The sequence below is a fragment of the Talpa europaea genome (genome assembly GCF_964194135.1).
Source record: "Talpa europaea genome assembly, chromosome: 1".
NCBI classification, from domain to species: Eukaryota; Metazoa; Chordata; class Mammalia; order Eulipotyphla; family Talpidae; genus Talpa; species Talpa europaea.
Window position 1 is genome coordinate 42,317,994 of NC_140073.1, and position 15,056 is coordinate 42,333,049.

Below are 15,056 nucleotides of genomic sequence, written 5' to 3' on the forward strand. Positions count from 1 at the left end.
TCTGGTTTGCAATTGTCTGTATTTACTTTGTTGTGGTTTGTACTGTAATTATTATTTTTTCACAGTGATGTCCTATTGGGTTCCCCTAAATTCCTGTTATAAGTGAAACCATCCAATATTTTTCTTTTTCCTTCTGGCTTATTTCACTGAGCATAATTCCTTCTAGCTCCATCCACGTTGCTGTGAATGGCATGAGTTTATCTTTTTTGATTGCTGAATAATATTCCATGGTGTATATGTACCACATCTTCTTGATCCAGTCATCTATTTTTGGGCATTTGGGTTGTTTCCGGGTTTAACCTATTGTAAATAGTGCTGCAATAAACATAGGGCTACAGGTGTTCTTTTGAATCAATGTTTCTGTGTCCTTTGGGTAGATCCCTAGTAGTGGAATTGCTGGGTCATATGGTAGCTCCATTTTTAGTAGACTGAAGAACCTCAGCTTTCCACAGTGGTTGGACCAGTTTGCACTACCATCAGCTGTTAGGAGTTGGTGGCTCAACTCCATCCAGGGTTCCCAAAGACTGCATGGAGCCAGAGATGCAAAAGCAAAAAGGCTTTATTGCTAGCTTAAGCTAGGGCCCAACTCTGCCTGGTGTACTGACACAGCAGTCTCATCAGGTTGAGAGAGGGACCCCCCTCCCAGAGCAATCAACTGTTTTTGTATTTTGCTGACAGGATGTGGGGACTTTTCACACCAGGGACCAAGTTTGGCCTGATTGGGTATCTCTCCTTGGCACTAGTTAAGTTTCGTTTACCCTTGTCTTGTGGTTTTTACCCCAGTCTGGTGGTTTTGCCTTGAAACGAAACTAGGGCATAGCTGTGCCCTTTAAAATGTCTGTTTTTCTTAAAATGGCTGCTGTCTTGCTATGCCTAACTTTCCAATATCTTACACAGCTTTGTAGGAGAGTTTCTTTTTCACCACATCCTCGCCAATAATGTTCCTTTTTAGATGTACAGAGACTAGAGCCATTAGCAAAGAAATTATAGGACCAGGGAACACATTTGAACTGAACTGATGTAACATAATAATGAATTCAATATTTTCTGATGCGGTATGCCCAGGCGTCCACTGTAATATACTTGAGATTTGGAGAATTAAGTCCTCAGTATCTTACGAAGAGTTTGTTCAGGAATAGCTTGAATTTGGCTGCAAATATATCTGGTCTGAATCAGGGAATTTCTATTACTGACTAGCTTGTGAACTTGGGCAACTTCCTTAACCTCTGTGGGACTGTTTTGTCATCAATAAAATGAAGTAGAGATTGAAAATAAATAAGTAGGGCCTCCCCGGTGGCGCAGCGGTTGAGTGCTGGGTTGCGAAGCTGCCCACGGCCTCTGCGGCGCCGGTTCGATCCCCGGCTGCTCCCCGGCCACCGGAGGAGGGTCCCACATGGCGCGCAGACCTCTCCTGCCGCCTGCTGCTCCCCTCAGCAGTGTACTTTGGTCCTTCTGCCTGCTCTGCTCCCCACTCTGTCTCTGGTGAATTCTCTCACCCTCCCGTGCTTCTGACTGTACCCAGTGCATATATAAACAAAAGCAAACAAACAAACAAATAAATAAATGAATAAAATACGTGCCTCTTTAAAAAAAAAAGAAAATAAATAAGTAAATAAACAAACAAACAAATCACTTATAAATGAATCTGTGCTATAGTCTCCAGTCTGAGGCACCTAATACATGGTAAATAATGGTTTGGCCACTTCTTTAAGTCCTAGCATGATTAGTGTTTGAAATAGCTGCAAGTATTGATCAAGGACATTGTTACCTTGAGATGCATATTGAGCTGTAAGATACAATCACACTTATTGAGACCTTACTGTGTTCTAGCTCCCCTTGATGGCAGCTTTCTTCTGTCCGGTGCTATCACAGAAAAGCCATTAATACAAGGACTTCCCCGCTCTAGTCCTATTTAGTTCTTGCCAGTTTTGTTTTTTTTTTAATTTCTTGAGCACAGCACATGGATCTCATTTAATAAGCACACAGCTTAAATGCCTGTGGAATTGATCAAAAACCTTTTTTATTGATACACAATAATTTGACTTGAAAATCAAAGTTAATATATGTGAAACTTCTTAGTCAAGGGCAATTATGGATACATTAAGCAAACATAAAAAGCATGCAGCAAATGTTAAGCAAGCGTTACAGTTTTCAAGAATAGAAAAATACAGGTATGCTTTGCAGGGGCTGTTTTCATTCCCATTTCAATCTATGGCCTTAGGAGTCTTTCCAACTCTTACTGAGACTAGTTCCCTGAGATCACAGGTAAAATGATAATTAATGTTGACAACACCTGATTCTTTGTAATTTTTCTTTCTAGGGTTTCTTCTGGAAACAAAGATCATTTGAACCAAAATGAATGCTTGCTTGAAGCCTATAGTGGCAGGACAGGGCAGAAAGCAGGTTATCTATGACCCAGCAGATAGGATAAAGGAGGAGTCCCGGAGCCCTCGGTGGTTTTCTCAGGCTTTTATTGGACTTTTCATGTAGTGTGGCAAACAGGTATAAGGCAGGCTGTGGTGCAGGGGTGCAGGGAGTGGGGTGCGGGGGCGGAGAGGGGGAAGAGGGTGCGGGGACAGGAGGCCAGCAGGCCTGCAAGCCCCGGCAAGTGGCAAGTCATCACTCTTGGCTCCTCTGGCTTCTTTTCTCCCCTTCCCTCTCCTGCCTCTCTCCTGCTTCTGCTTCTTTCAGTTATTATCTCAATATTCCTCCCATGGCCCACAGAGGTAAACAAGACAGCTTGCAATAATGTAACAACTGCAGGGGCCCCATCAGGCAGGGCAATCCTAATGGTGGAGGGCAGAAAAGCCTGAAAACCATTTACCCTACAAAGCCCTTTGAGGGGACAAAGACAGCAGAGTCAGGACTCCCATCCCTAGCCATAAAGTCCGAGTCTTCTGACTCCTGTTCCCTGGACTGTCCATTTTCACTGGCTCTGGAGGGTTGAGCAGATGCCTGCAAGTGAAAACCTGTGGACACCCGTATTTCCATGGGGCAATTTTTCTTCTTCCTACTGGGATTCCTTTAGCTTGGCAGCTGGGGACCCTGCAAACAAACATCACTGTTTCAGACAGGGCAGGTTTGCCCAGTGGTGACACTTATCTGGCTCAGGTCCTTGGCAGGATTCAGCATGTTCTTCATTTTTATTCCAATCTTGACCTCATGGCAAAATAGGGTGAGTTGGAGATAGAATTTTCGTACATAAAAATAAATCCTATTAAAAATATCACAATCAAAAACTATGTAACTGTGATTTTTTTTCTGGAAGGAATCAATTTTTCAACCATTAATGACTTAGTCAAATTTGACTTTGTCCACAGTCTTTTTTGAATTGCATCTTTTAAAACTTGGTAATAAATCTTCATTTCTTAAGACTTAATCCAAAATGTTATCTTTCTCAATGTGTACATTGTACCAGGTTTCAAATACCTGTGCTAATGTGAGTTTTTTATTTTTATTATTATTTTTTTTTTAAGATTTATTTATTAATTATTATTTTTAAAATTTATTTATTTATACAAGCACTGGGTATAGTCAGAAGCGCGGGAGGGTGAGAGAATTCACCAGAGCCAGAGCAAGGAGCAGAGCAGGCAGAAGGACTGAGGTACACTGCTGAGGGGAGCAGCGGGCGGGCGGCAGGAGAGGTCTGCGCACCGTGTGGGACCCTCCTCCGGTGGCCGGGGAGCAGCCGGGGATCAAACCGGTGCTGCAGAGGCTGCGTGCACCTTGGCAACCCAGCGCTCAACCGCACAGCCACCGGGGAAGCCCTTCATTATTATTTTTTATGATTGATTTATGCATGCAAAGACTGAGGTATAGGCCAGAGGTGGGGAGGGTGCAAAGGGAGGTGAGAGGATTCACCAGAGACAGAGTGGGGAGCAGAACAGGCAGATGCACTGAAATACTCTGCTGAGGGGAGCAAGACGGGAGAGGTCTGCTGTGCCATGTGGGTCAGCTGCTTGGCTGTTCTGGAATAAAATTCCACCTGCAATGGTTGTGGATAGTTTGATGGCACTGTGTCTTTCACCCCCACACCACCAGGGAGGCCCTAATGTGAGTCATTTTAAAGATGTGAATAATTTTAGGGGCCTCACTGGTGGCCTAGGGGTTAAGTCTCAGTGCTATCATCCCAAATGCCTGAATTCCAGCCTGATCCCCCATCAGGGAGCTGCTCACATATGGCAGAGTAGACCTCTCTATCTCACCCACTGCTCCCCTCAGCAGTGTATTTCAGTCAACCTGCCTGTTCTGCTACCCACTCTGTCTCTAGTGAATCCTCTCACTTCACCATCCCCACCTCCCACCACTACCACCACATGTCTGGCCTATATCCCAGTTCTTCTGTACAAATAAAAATAAAGTTGAGAAAAATTTAAAAAATGCACTGGGTACTCAAAATACCAGTGGAGACAGTAATGAAAGAAAATGAAAATAAAAAAATTTAAAATATATATATGATTTCTTTTCCCCATAGTTACTTGGTGATGATTATTCTGAATTGTCACAGGCATTAACCTGGTCATGTCTTTGCTTACTCTTTCCTAGAACAGAATATATGAAATATTGTATTGCCTGGAAACAGGAGATTTCTGTGATTATTTTGTAATTTAATGTTTAGTAACTTTAAGTCACTATTTCAGAGGGTGAAAAAAAGCACTTATATTAAAATGCAGTTTGTAATTTCAGCCAAGAACTGTATCCCAGTTGAAATATTTAAATAATGGAAATTTGTCATAGTCTGCAATGATCTTGATTTCCCATATGAAAATATTTCTGTAATTTCATAGTATCATAAATTTTAAAATTAAAAGGTATCAGGATAATTTAAAATATGCAGTAGGACTTTATTTTTTTTTTATTTTTATAGCGGCATGTTATTTATTTATTTATTTATTTATTTACTTGTTTTGTTTGTTTTATACATGCACTGGGTACAGTCAGAAGCGCGGGAGGGTGAGAGAATTCACCAGAGCCAGAGTGGGGAGCAGAGCAGGCAGAAGGACCGAAGTACACTGCTGAGGGGAGCAGCGGGCGGCAGGATAGGTATGCACGCCATGTGGGACCCTCCTCTGGTGGCCGGGGAGCAGCCGGGGATCGAACCGGCACCGCAGAGGCCGTGGGCAGCTTCGCAGCCCAGCGCTCAACCGAAGCGCCACCGGGGAGGACCTGCAGTAGGACTTTAAAATGAATTTGATATGATTTGATGAGATGCATGTATATACATTTGTGTGTGTGTGTATATATATATATATATATATATAAATGCAGAAAGAATTGAAGTAAATAAAAATGAAAGCCTTCACAGAAAATCTTCCACTCTGGAAATGTTATTTTCAGATGTATTATTTGAACAATGGAAACAGCGAGGATTATGACTGTGAGGTGGAAGTACATTAGGATGGCTCAGGCTCTGTGACTCTAGCTCTGACGCTTGGTCTCCTTTGTGCTCACTGAAAATTACTGATTTTTCAAGTCATTGAGCACATCCTGCTTTGTGATTTCTTTCCATTCTTCAGGGATTTCACCCAGCTTTTCAAATTTATAATTATATCGTTCTTCTAGATCTGATTTGAACCGACAGATGAACCATTTCCAGTATGGCTGGGAGGATAAGTCTGGGGTGATGCTCCATGTGGCAAATTCTCCTCCTGCCAGGCGGTATGTCTTATATGGGATACTCCTGCCATCAAGCAGCTTAAAGTCGGAATCACTTGCTAAATAAGTAGTACAGAAATTGGTGACAAATTTGTCTGTTTCAGAAAAATGCCATCCTATGACAGCCTGAGAACGGTGGAAGGGAACACTGTGGTCTCCTTCGTGTCCAGGGATTGTGTTTGTACAAATTGCTCCACAGAAGGGGCACTGTTTCCAGCAGCCACAGAGATGTTCAGAGAGCATTTTTGTGACTTCAGGAACTATTTCATCTGTAGACATGCTCAGACAGTTCTGTTCCACTGTCTTCATTGCAGGATCCAAAGCTTCACTCATGGCTTCTTTGAGAAAATAAATGTCTTTTATCTCCTGGTGTTCAATGCCTACCAAGTCCTTTCGAGGCAAGATCAGTTCACTTTCCAGCTGATCACAGAACATATCCAACCACTCAGACCCAGTGCTGCTTTCATCTTTGGTTTGTGCTGTGCATTCATGAATAGCGGAGAGGACAGCCCTCTTGATATTATCTAAACTTATATTTAAAATTTTCTTCATTTTCTGAGTTCCTTTATCTGAAAAAAATCTTCTAACATGATTTTCAATGTAATTGTTAAAAAACAATTCTGAATGATGAATGTACTGGACATACTTGGGAAAATTTTCCTCTTCTGCCAGAGAGATGAGAATGTGCTTCTCCAGGTTGGCTCTGTTTCCACTGAACTCCGGGCAGGTAGCCCTCATGTCCCCAGCAATTTTAGGGGGAATTTTCCCTTTTATGGCAGTGGAGATGGCAGGAGTGAGCTTGTTCCACAGGAAATCAACAAATGTTTTGATTGAAGTTGCTCCCTGACAAGAGATCTTAAAACTCATGAAGAAATCATCTTTCTTGCTTTCCAGGTAGTTTACGGGATCATTTGCTTGCTTGAATGCCCTGTGTATCTCCTTAAATTCTTTGGCTGCATTTTGGAATAAACTTGAAGATAAATCCATTTTATATCTACTTGTAAATGTGTATCTTTGCTTGGTTGATGAAGATTTCACCTCTACATCTAGTATTGACAAGATTTTGTGGAAATGACTTGCATCGTAATCATGCTGTTGCTTCCTAATGTTGGTAATAGTTTCTTCACACCTTGAAACAATGCGAGCAGTAGTCACATCTATGGACTCTATATCGGCAACATTTAAGTGCTTTGCAAATAATAAGTAATCCCTGCTCATTTGGACATGTATCTTAGGATTTATTTGAAACTTCCTCCCAGAATTTTCTCTCAGTATGTTCACCACATTTTTCTCCTTCTGGAAATGTTGCAAAAGGATGTTTTCTGCATCCACATCAATCTGAGGCTCTGGAATCGGCTGGAGTGTTGGGGACACTACAGAGACCCATTTTTGCCAAAGTACATTGAATATTTGATACAGCTTATTCTCACTTAATTGTTTGCACTTTACAGTTAAAGCCAACTCTCGACTTCTTTCTAATAATTGCATTTCATAACTTGATTTTTTGTTATCCAGATTTTCTTGACCTTTTTTAAACCTGATCAGTTCATTGGCTTTTCTCTGGCTCTCTAAAACAAGGTGCTCTTTAAGGATTGTTAACTTATTCTCAAAATTTGCTTTCCATTGAACCAGTATTTCACTATCTGGATCTTCATTAAAATATGTTTCAAGTTCTTGCTTGATGGCTGCATATTTTGCTTCGACAGGAACATGAAGTTCTTCTGTTTTGAGTATTTTGGTTTTCCCATTCAGAATCTGGTTGATCAGCTTGTCCTGCAAGCCCAGCACATGACTCCTCAGCTCCCAGGTCCAGGAGTTATACTTAGCTTCCAGTTTGCTCATGGCCACGACCTCTTGGGTGTTCCTGAAACTGAAAATAAAGTTCTCACTCACGAGTGCTTTCCACAAATCTTGAACTCGCAGTTTTACATCCGATATCTTCATGATGCTTCCCCTGGCCTCCTGCTTGGCGGTCAGGAGAATTCTGCTCTTCAGATCCTGGACGTTGCGACTGTAGCGAGGATTAGGAGGGGCCATTGGGGGGTTGCCGTCCCACAGGTGGGCAAAGTAGTAGACATGAGTGTTGACGTCAAACTTAATGACATCACTGAAGCGGGTCACATCTGAGCACTGTTCCTGCTCAGCCGCTGTCGCCGCCATGTCGTCCAGTCTCTGCACTAGCCGCCTCCGTCCTTCCATGTTTAGGTCTTTCGCTGCGACTTCTCCCACGTTCTGATGGACAAAGAGGCAACGTGGAGATATTTTCACTAGCTTCATCCTCAGAAAGGCTTGGACAACTATCTGTAAAATGTCTTGCATTTCTGATGGATTCTCTCCAAAAATATTGATCAGAGTCAAGTTTGCAAGTCCAATGACAAAGGTTGCCAACTCATTGTCCCGATTCTTGGATTTGTTGTTGAGTTCCGGGGCTCGAAGTCCTTCTGTGTCCACCACCAGGATGAAATCAAAGCCAAGTTCTTCTGTGAATGTCTCCTCCACGCTCAGGAGCTGCATGTAGGCCCCTCGGGTGCACCTCCCTGCACTGACCGTGAACTGCAGCCCAAAAAGGGTATTCAGCAGGGTGGACTTCCCTGAGCTCTGCAGGCCAAGGACAGAGAGAACAAAGAGTCGTTTGTCCCCTAGTTTCTCAGAGACCTTGTCAAACACGGCTGCCACCCACTTCAGAGGCACATAGGAAGCATCCCCGTCCATCAGCTCAATGGGAACCCCAGCGATCATCAGATCCGCAGCAATCTGGGGAAGACGTAGGAATAGGTTATCTTTTGAGGAGGAAGTTTCTTCCAGAGCTTCATAGATCTGGCCCACTTCTCTGAGAATTTGCTCAATCCCCAGAGAACAGTCATTAATCTCTCTGGAGAGAGCTTCTATCTCACATTCCCTGTCTTTCAGATAGTTGCTCTTTGGAACATTTTGCTTTTCTGTTTGTATCTGTGACCACAAAGTCTTTTTTTTTGTATTCAGTATTTCCAAGTGTTCCGCAGTCAGATTGTCCAAAAACACACTCATCCATTGGAGGAAATGAAGTTTGGTATGAGTTTCTGAAGACATATGAAGAATTTCAAGAACAGATCGCATTAAATCATTGAGAGGAAAGGCTTTGGACAACTGTTCACGCCGTATTCTTTGTTTTTCCTTCTCAAGTTCACTCTTGTGTTGTTCAATGCTCCGATTCCCCTTCTCTCGCAGATGGTACAATTCTTTGTCTGTCTTACACCAAAGGTGCCAGAGTTGTCCCTGAAGGGGCAGTAAATATTCCTTCATCTGCGAGATCTGCATCTCACTCAGTAGGGCCATTAGAGTCTCTGCCTTTTCCTTGGCCTCCTTGCAATCTCTCTGATCCTCATCAATGAGGAATCCCTGCTGGCGAGCAATCTGGGCACAGGCCTGTAAGCTGAGAGCAGCATCAGATCGCTCTAGCAAACCCTGGATTGTAGTTGCGAGCTCTTCTGTTAATTCAGCCTCATTTCTGTTTCTGATTCCGATTTTAACTCTTTGGGCAGACTTACTGCCCATTATTTTTTCTTTGTCATCGATCAAAAAGATCAAAGGTTTTGATGACTGACACAGGTCATGGACAGTTTTTATGTTTTCTTTATTGTCAGGAGTGGTTGACATGAGGACCACAAGGAGAGAGGAGACCTTCTGCAGGAAGGTGAGTTGCTCCTGGTGTTCCTTTGCATCTCCATGGAGATTGGTGAAGGCCAGGCAGGTGTGAAATCTGTCCTCCTCTTCCCCACCAGGACAGAACCAGCAGATTTCCACCACACCTCCCATCAAGAGACAGTCTTTGCTGCTCCCTCTGCAGTGTCTGTGAAAAAAGACATCATGTTTACGTTTACTGACAAGACAGTTCATGATCTGAGATTTGGAAGCAGAGAAGCCATTTCCAACTCGAATAAAGGACACAATGGGGGTAGAGACCCGGCACATCTGCTGATTCCTGTAATTGCTCTTCTCGGTTGCTGATGTCCTTGACTGTTTCCAGGTTTTCCTAATTTGACTGAGAGACCAGAGAGAGAATTCAATTTGAGAAGTGCAGGGGTTAGGTATTAGAAGGGGAAGGGCAAACTGACAAATGGCAAGTTTGCCCAAAATATATTGTCTGGCAAAATCATCTGCACAGTGAAGAATTGCCATCTGAATATCCATAGGGTGGATGTGGGGCCTGGGATTAGAGTCTGAAGAACTAGTGGGACCTTCACTATCTTCAAAAAGGTCTGCATATGGATCAAATGCCTCGTTTTCATGACTTGTGGTGCTTGGGCAGTCTTGCATTTCTGTGTTTCCATCATCTTTGAAGACCAGGTATCTCAGCCCATAATCCAGCATAAGCAGCTTCTGCAGGAAGTTTAAGGGAAGGTCCTGTTCAGAACTGGGCTGGGTGTTATGCACAGAAGCTTTGTAGGTCAAATGTAAGTTAGCTCTGCTCATCCTTTTTGGGTAGTAATGCTCTAGGCCTAGACGCTGGAGTAATTCTAGGAAGGGCCTATTTTCTGTGACTTCCCATTTGTTAATTTCATTTTCTTGTGATTCATGGGGTGGGTTCTTTTCATGGAAGATATTTTTCAGTGGTTTCATCACCTCATTCTCTTGCAATGGAGACTTGGTGGCTTCATAATCTCCATCAACGAGCAACTTCAGGTCTTTCTCCAGGTTTTCCCAATCATGCAATTCTCCATATTTGGTGAGCATATTTGCAACTTCTTCAGATAATGATTGTCCCAGGTGTTGTCTTATTAATTCCAAGCATTGCATTTTCTTTTGTGGAGAAAGAGTTGTGACTCTAGCAGTGGCCGTCAGCCCTGTGAGCACCAGGAATGCATGAGCTCTGTAGCTGCAAGTACTTTTGAGTTCCTGGTATTTCTTGTGTGCTTTTTGCATTTCATTTACTAGGAAGTCTAATTCTTCATACCCCAAAATATATTGAAAAGTTTTGTTTGCCTCATGGTATCCTGCACCAATTGCAATGCAAAGTAGCAAGACTTGTACGTCTTGCTGCTCATTTTCTTGGAGGTTTTTCAAGAAACAGCCAAGAGCCAAGCTAACCTCATAAGTAGCCTTTCTTTGCACTTCCTCTACTGTTTCTAGAGACTCCGATTTGGCTTTCACTTCCAGGAGATCATTCCAGGCTTCTTCTAAGATTTTTATTAGTTCAGAAAATTGGGAGATGTTGACGTGCTCTTGTGCTGACTCTGACTGGAAGATCCATTGCACGATGGAATGAGCCTGAGGAAAGTTTGTCACGCTGTAGATGTGAGGACACAGTAGGATGCACAGCTGAGATTTAACAAATTTGGTGTTATAAGTGGAATCGTTTTTGCAATGGTTGACAGTGTTTAATAGAAAATTCTGCAGACCCCAATCTGTAAGGCATATGTTAATCCAGGTGTCATAACTTCTTACTTTTTCACTCAACATTTGCATAAAATCTATCAGTATTTTAAGTTGCTTTTCAGGATCAGCCACCACCCAGGATCTCACACCTTCTAGGAAGGCCCGAGCCTCTGCCTCAGCACTCAGTGATTCTTCCCCCTCCTGGATGTGGGCTGGGAGGCCAGTCAGGGCAGTGTAGCAGTCTTTTAGGAATTTAGCTACCACTAGCGGGTCCTTGAAATCACTCCTGTGGCTGGAGAGGATGATGTCCCAGATCGGCACCAGCTGAAGGCCCCTGCCAATGACACACCAGGTTTGATTACTGGCTGCAAGGCCAGCATTCCACTGAGTGAGGCTGTTTGCTTCCAGGGGGCCTCCTGTCTGGGCAGTGGATAATTGGAGTTTGGTTTGGAGGCTTTGGAAGGTGGTTTTCTGAGAATCTGCTTTTGAATGTGAGGCTGACACGTCCACCCCTGTGGCACCTTGCACTCCAAAGCCACTGTAGCTGCCCCTTATGTAACTATCCAGGGCCTCTGCTGCCTGCTGTTTCACCTCTGCCAGCTGCTCGCTCTGGAAACCCTCTGCAGTGGCTTTCCACCAGTAGATTCCTCCCAGATGCAGAGGGCCCTGGTTAGCATGAGAGCCAAACCTGTGGAAGAAGGCTTCTGCCCTGCCCCTCAACCGGAGGAGACAGTCCAGGCCTGCAGGCTGACCCAGAAGGCCTTCAATGCATTGCAATTCCTGGAGAGCAGCCTTGGAGAACTGGAGCTGATCAAGAGGAAAGTGGCAGGAGGCCAGGGGGATGTAGCTGAACTTGGTTGAACAAAAATAGGAATGCTCAGAATGTGACTGTCGGGTTGCCTTGGATTCTGAATGTTTGCTGTGATCTGTACCAGCTTCCAGGCTAAATCCCCAACGTCCTCCCTTGGCTGCAGCAGTTACAGTGAGTCCTAGTTTTTCTACAGTCTGGGTGAAGGTGGATTCGTCTTCAGAAGACGTAAATTCTTTTGTTTCCATGTGCGGACCCTGCCCAGGGCCAGAAAGTGAGATCTCCTTGGGGAGCCTGAGTAGCTCTTCTCTCTTCTCTGTCAGGCCTCTTTCAGAGCTGGTTTTGTAAATTCCCTGCAGGGCCAGTCCCCCGGATGCCCATCTCACCAGCTCTCTGTCCGGGAGGTTTTGTCTGTGGGATAGTGTCCCCTCCGTGAGGTGAAGTTGTCTCTGCATGTTTTCCATGACCTCGTTTATGGACGTTTGAGGCGGTGGCCAGTACTCTTTGGGGATGTCCATTGCTTGCCTCAGCTCTGCCTCTTTACTCCTCACTGCCTCTTCCTGTCACTGCCTCCCTGCTGACAGCAAGCCTCTCAGCTCCTGCGGTGCCTGCTCTGCCTGCTTCTGCTGCTTTCTTATCATTTCCACCTGAGCCTCCTATGACTCGAAAAGCCTCTTTGAGTGCAACAGGTGCATCAGTTTCTTCAGGGCCCTTGTCTCCCAGGGATGTTGTGCCTGGGCCTGTAGCCTCTGGAGGTCCTTTTCTTCTAGGTGTGGTAAGGCCTGGGCACAGGTGACGCCAAGATGTTCCTGCAGCTGTGGCAACCAGTACTCAGCTGCCAGCCCCACTTCTCTCAGCATCTCCTGGAGTCTTGCCCTCTTTCCCCTGGGAGTTGGGAGTCCTCAGGAGTTGTCTGTGCCGTGGACCATGGCTGTGGAAGGAGAAGACTCTCAGTTAAGCTGGATCAGGACCTTAAAAATTACCCACCGTGTGATCAAAGGGTAGTGTACCAAGGGCGGAAAATGGCTATTTTTTTCATTTCCACCTTTTGTTGTTTTAAGAAATATTTTATAGCATTGATTCATTTCTTTTTTGTGGAGAGCATCTTTGTAGTTATCCTCAGCATGGATTTCTGTATGCAGCCTGGCTTTTGTGCTTCCTATTACACAGAATCAAGTGGAAGGAGAACATTATGCCAAGTTTTAATGTTTGAAAATATGCATGAGTTTGGCAATTTTATTTATTTGAAAGTAAGAGTGTTACCAAGTAACTTTTTCTCTATTAGTTTCTACCAACCTGTGTTGATTGGTGCCCTCTATCTCTGCCATTTAATTTTAGATCACTTCATAATGTTATTCATTCTCCTATAAATTTAATTTTTAATTTAATTTATTACTTAATATTAATTAATTAATTAAAAAAATATTTGACATTAGAATCCCCTCCATTAGGTGTTGCCATCTCTCCTATACTTTAAAATGTCCTTGGAGATATTCTTATCATGGTAGCATAAGCAGTTCAATCTTTTTAGTTCCATTGCCTTTAAATAACTAAGTAAAATTTTATCCTCAAGCAAAGTGTCCCTGTGGGAGATGTGGGTATACACCAAGTGCCCAAGGACCTGGGAGGAGTCCTGCCCCCTGCATGTCCCGTAATAAGCAGAAAACCTTGGTATAGGCTGTAGAACCAGAGGAGTGTCTATCCTGTCCCAGCCCCTTTCATTATGGTTGGAAAAATGTGGGTAGTGGGCACCTGTGCAGAGAGCTACGATGAGAAAGAACTTTATAGAAGTCCAGTCTCTCTGAGCAGGTATTCCAGCATGAGTTTGGTGACTGCATGAGACTGGACTGGTCAGTGCCATGACCTCTCCAGTGGGGCAAAAGGAGAGTGCCTGGCCACCCCAGTTGTGTGGGACATGGCTAGAGGAGAAAAGAGATCGAGATCGGGACAGAGGCAGATAAGAATATCAAAGCTCACTGAAGAGACATGATTTGTATTGACTGAGCCAAGGGCCTCAGCAAGGAATCCACCCAGATCTTCTGGAGAACCTCAACCGTGGATCTCTCCAGTGGGTCTGTGGGTGACTCGAGGGCCCTTCCTTTGGGGTCAGCTGCTACTACATGCTTTGAGTTCAGCGGGGAGAGCTATTATGATAAATGGACACTTTCAGAAAAACAGACTGTTAGCATCTGTGTGCTAGGGAGAAAGCACAAACTGAGCTATAGCACCATCTGGGAAAGGAAAATGTAATCTTCCAAATGTCAGATGGTAGGTTACAAGAACAAGGGAAGAAATAAAAGATAAATAATACTACAAGAGACACTTAGGTTGTTTCCATAATTTAGCTATAGTAACTAGTGCTGCAATAAACTGGGAGTGAAAATTTCCCTTTGATTTTGTGGTTTTGAACCATTTTGGAAAGATGCCTGGGAGTAGAATCATTGGGTCGAATGGAGATCCATGTTTAATGTTTTGAGACACCTCCATGTTCCTTTCTATAGACTGGCTGGACCCATTTGCATTCCCACAACAGTGTAGGAGGGTTCCCTTTTCTACATCCTTGTCAGCACTCGTTATTTCTGGTCTCTTATTTCTGATCTCTTCGACATGGGCCATTCTCACAGGTATGAGATGGTAACTCATTGTGGTTTTAATTTGCATTTCTTTGACAATTAGTGGCTATGAACATTTTTTCCTTGTGCCTATTAGTCACTTTGAAGAGGTGTCTGTTTAGTTCTTTTGGCCATTTTTTGATTGGGTTATTTGTTGTGTTGGCCGAGTTTGTGAGTTCTTTCTATAACTTTGATATCAGTCCTTTGTCAGATGTATGGTATACAGACATTTTCTCCCATTTGGTGGGTTGTCTTTCCATTTTAGTTACGGTTTCTTTTTTTTTTTTTAAGATTTATTTATTTATTTATTTATACAAGCACTGGGTACAGTCAGAAGCGCAGGAGGGTGAGAGAATTCACCAGAGCCAGAGCGGGGAGCAGAGCAGGCAGAAGGACCGAAGTACACTGCTGAGGGGAGCAGTGGGCGGCAGGAGAGGTCTGCGCGCCATTTGGGACCCTCTTCTGGTGGCCGGGGAGCAGCCGGGGATCAAACCGATGCTACAGAGGCTTTGGGCAGCTTTGCAACCCAGCGCTCAACCACTGCGCCACCGGGGAGGTCCAGTTATGGTTTCTTTTTGTTGTACAGAGCTCTGTAGTTGGATGCAGTCCCAGCTGTTTATGCCCTC

General features: G+C 44.0%; 1 pseudogene across 1 annotated transcript; it reads right to left on the reverse strand.

Annotated features, from left to right (window-relative positions):
* Positions 1 to 5,457: 5,457 nt before the first annotated feature.
* Positions 5,458 to 12,553, reverse strand: LOC311176492 (interferon-induced very large GTPase 1-like; annotated as a pseudogene). The gene has a single exon. The product of its transcript is annotated as an interferon-induced very large GTPase 1-like (transcript).
* Between the last annotated feature and the right edge of the window lie 2,503 nt (positions 12,554 to 15,056).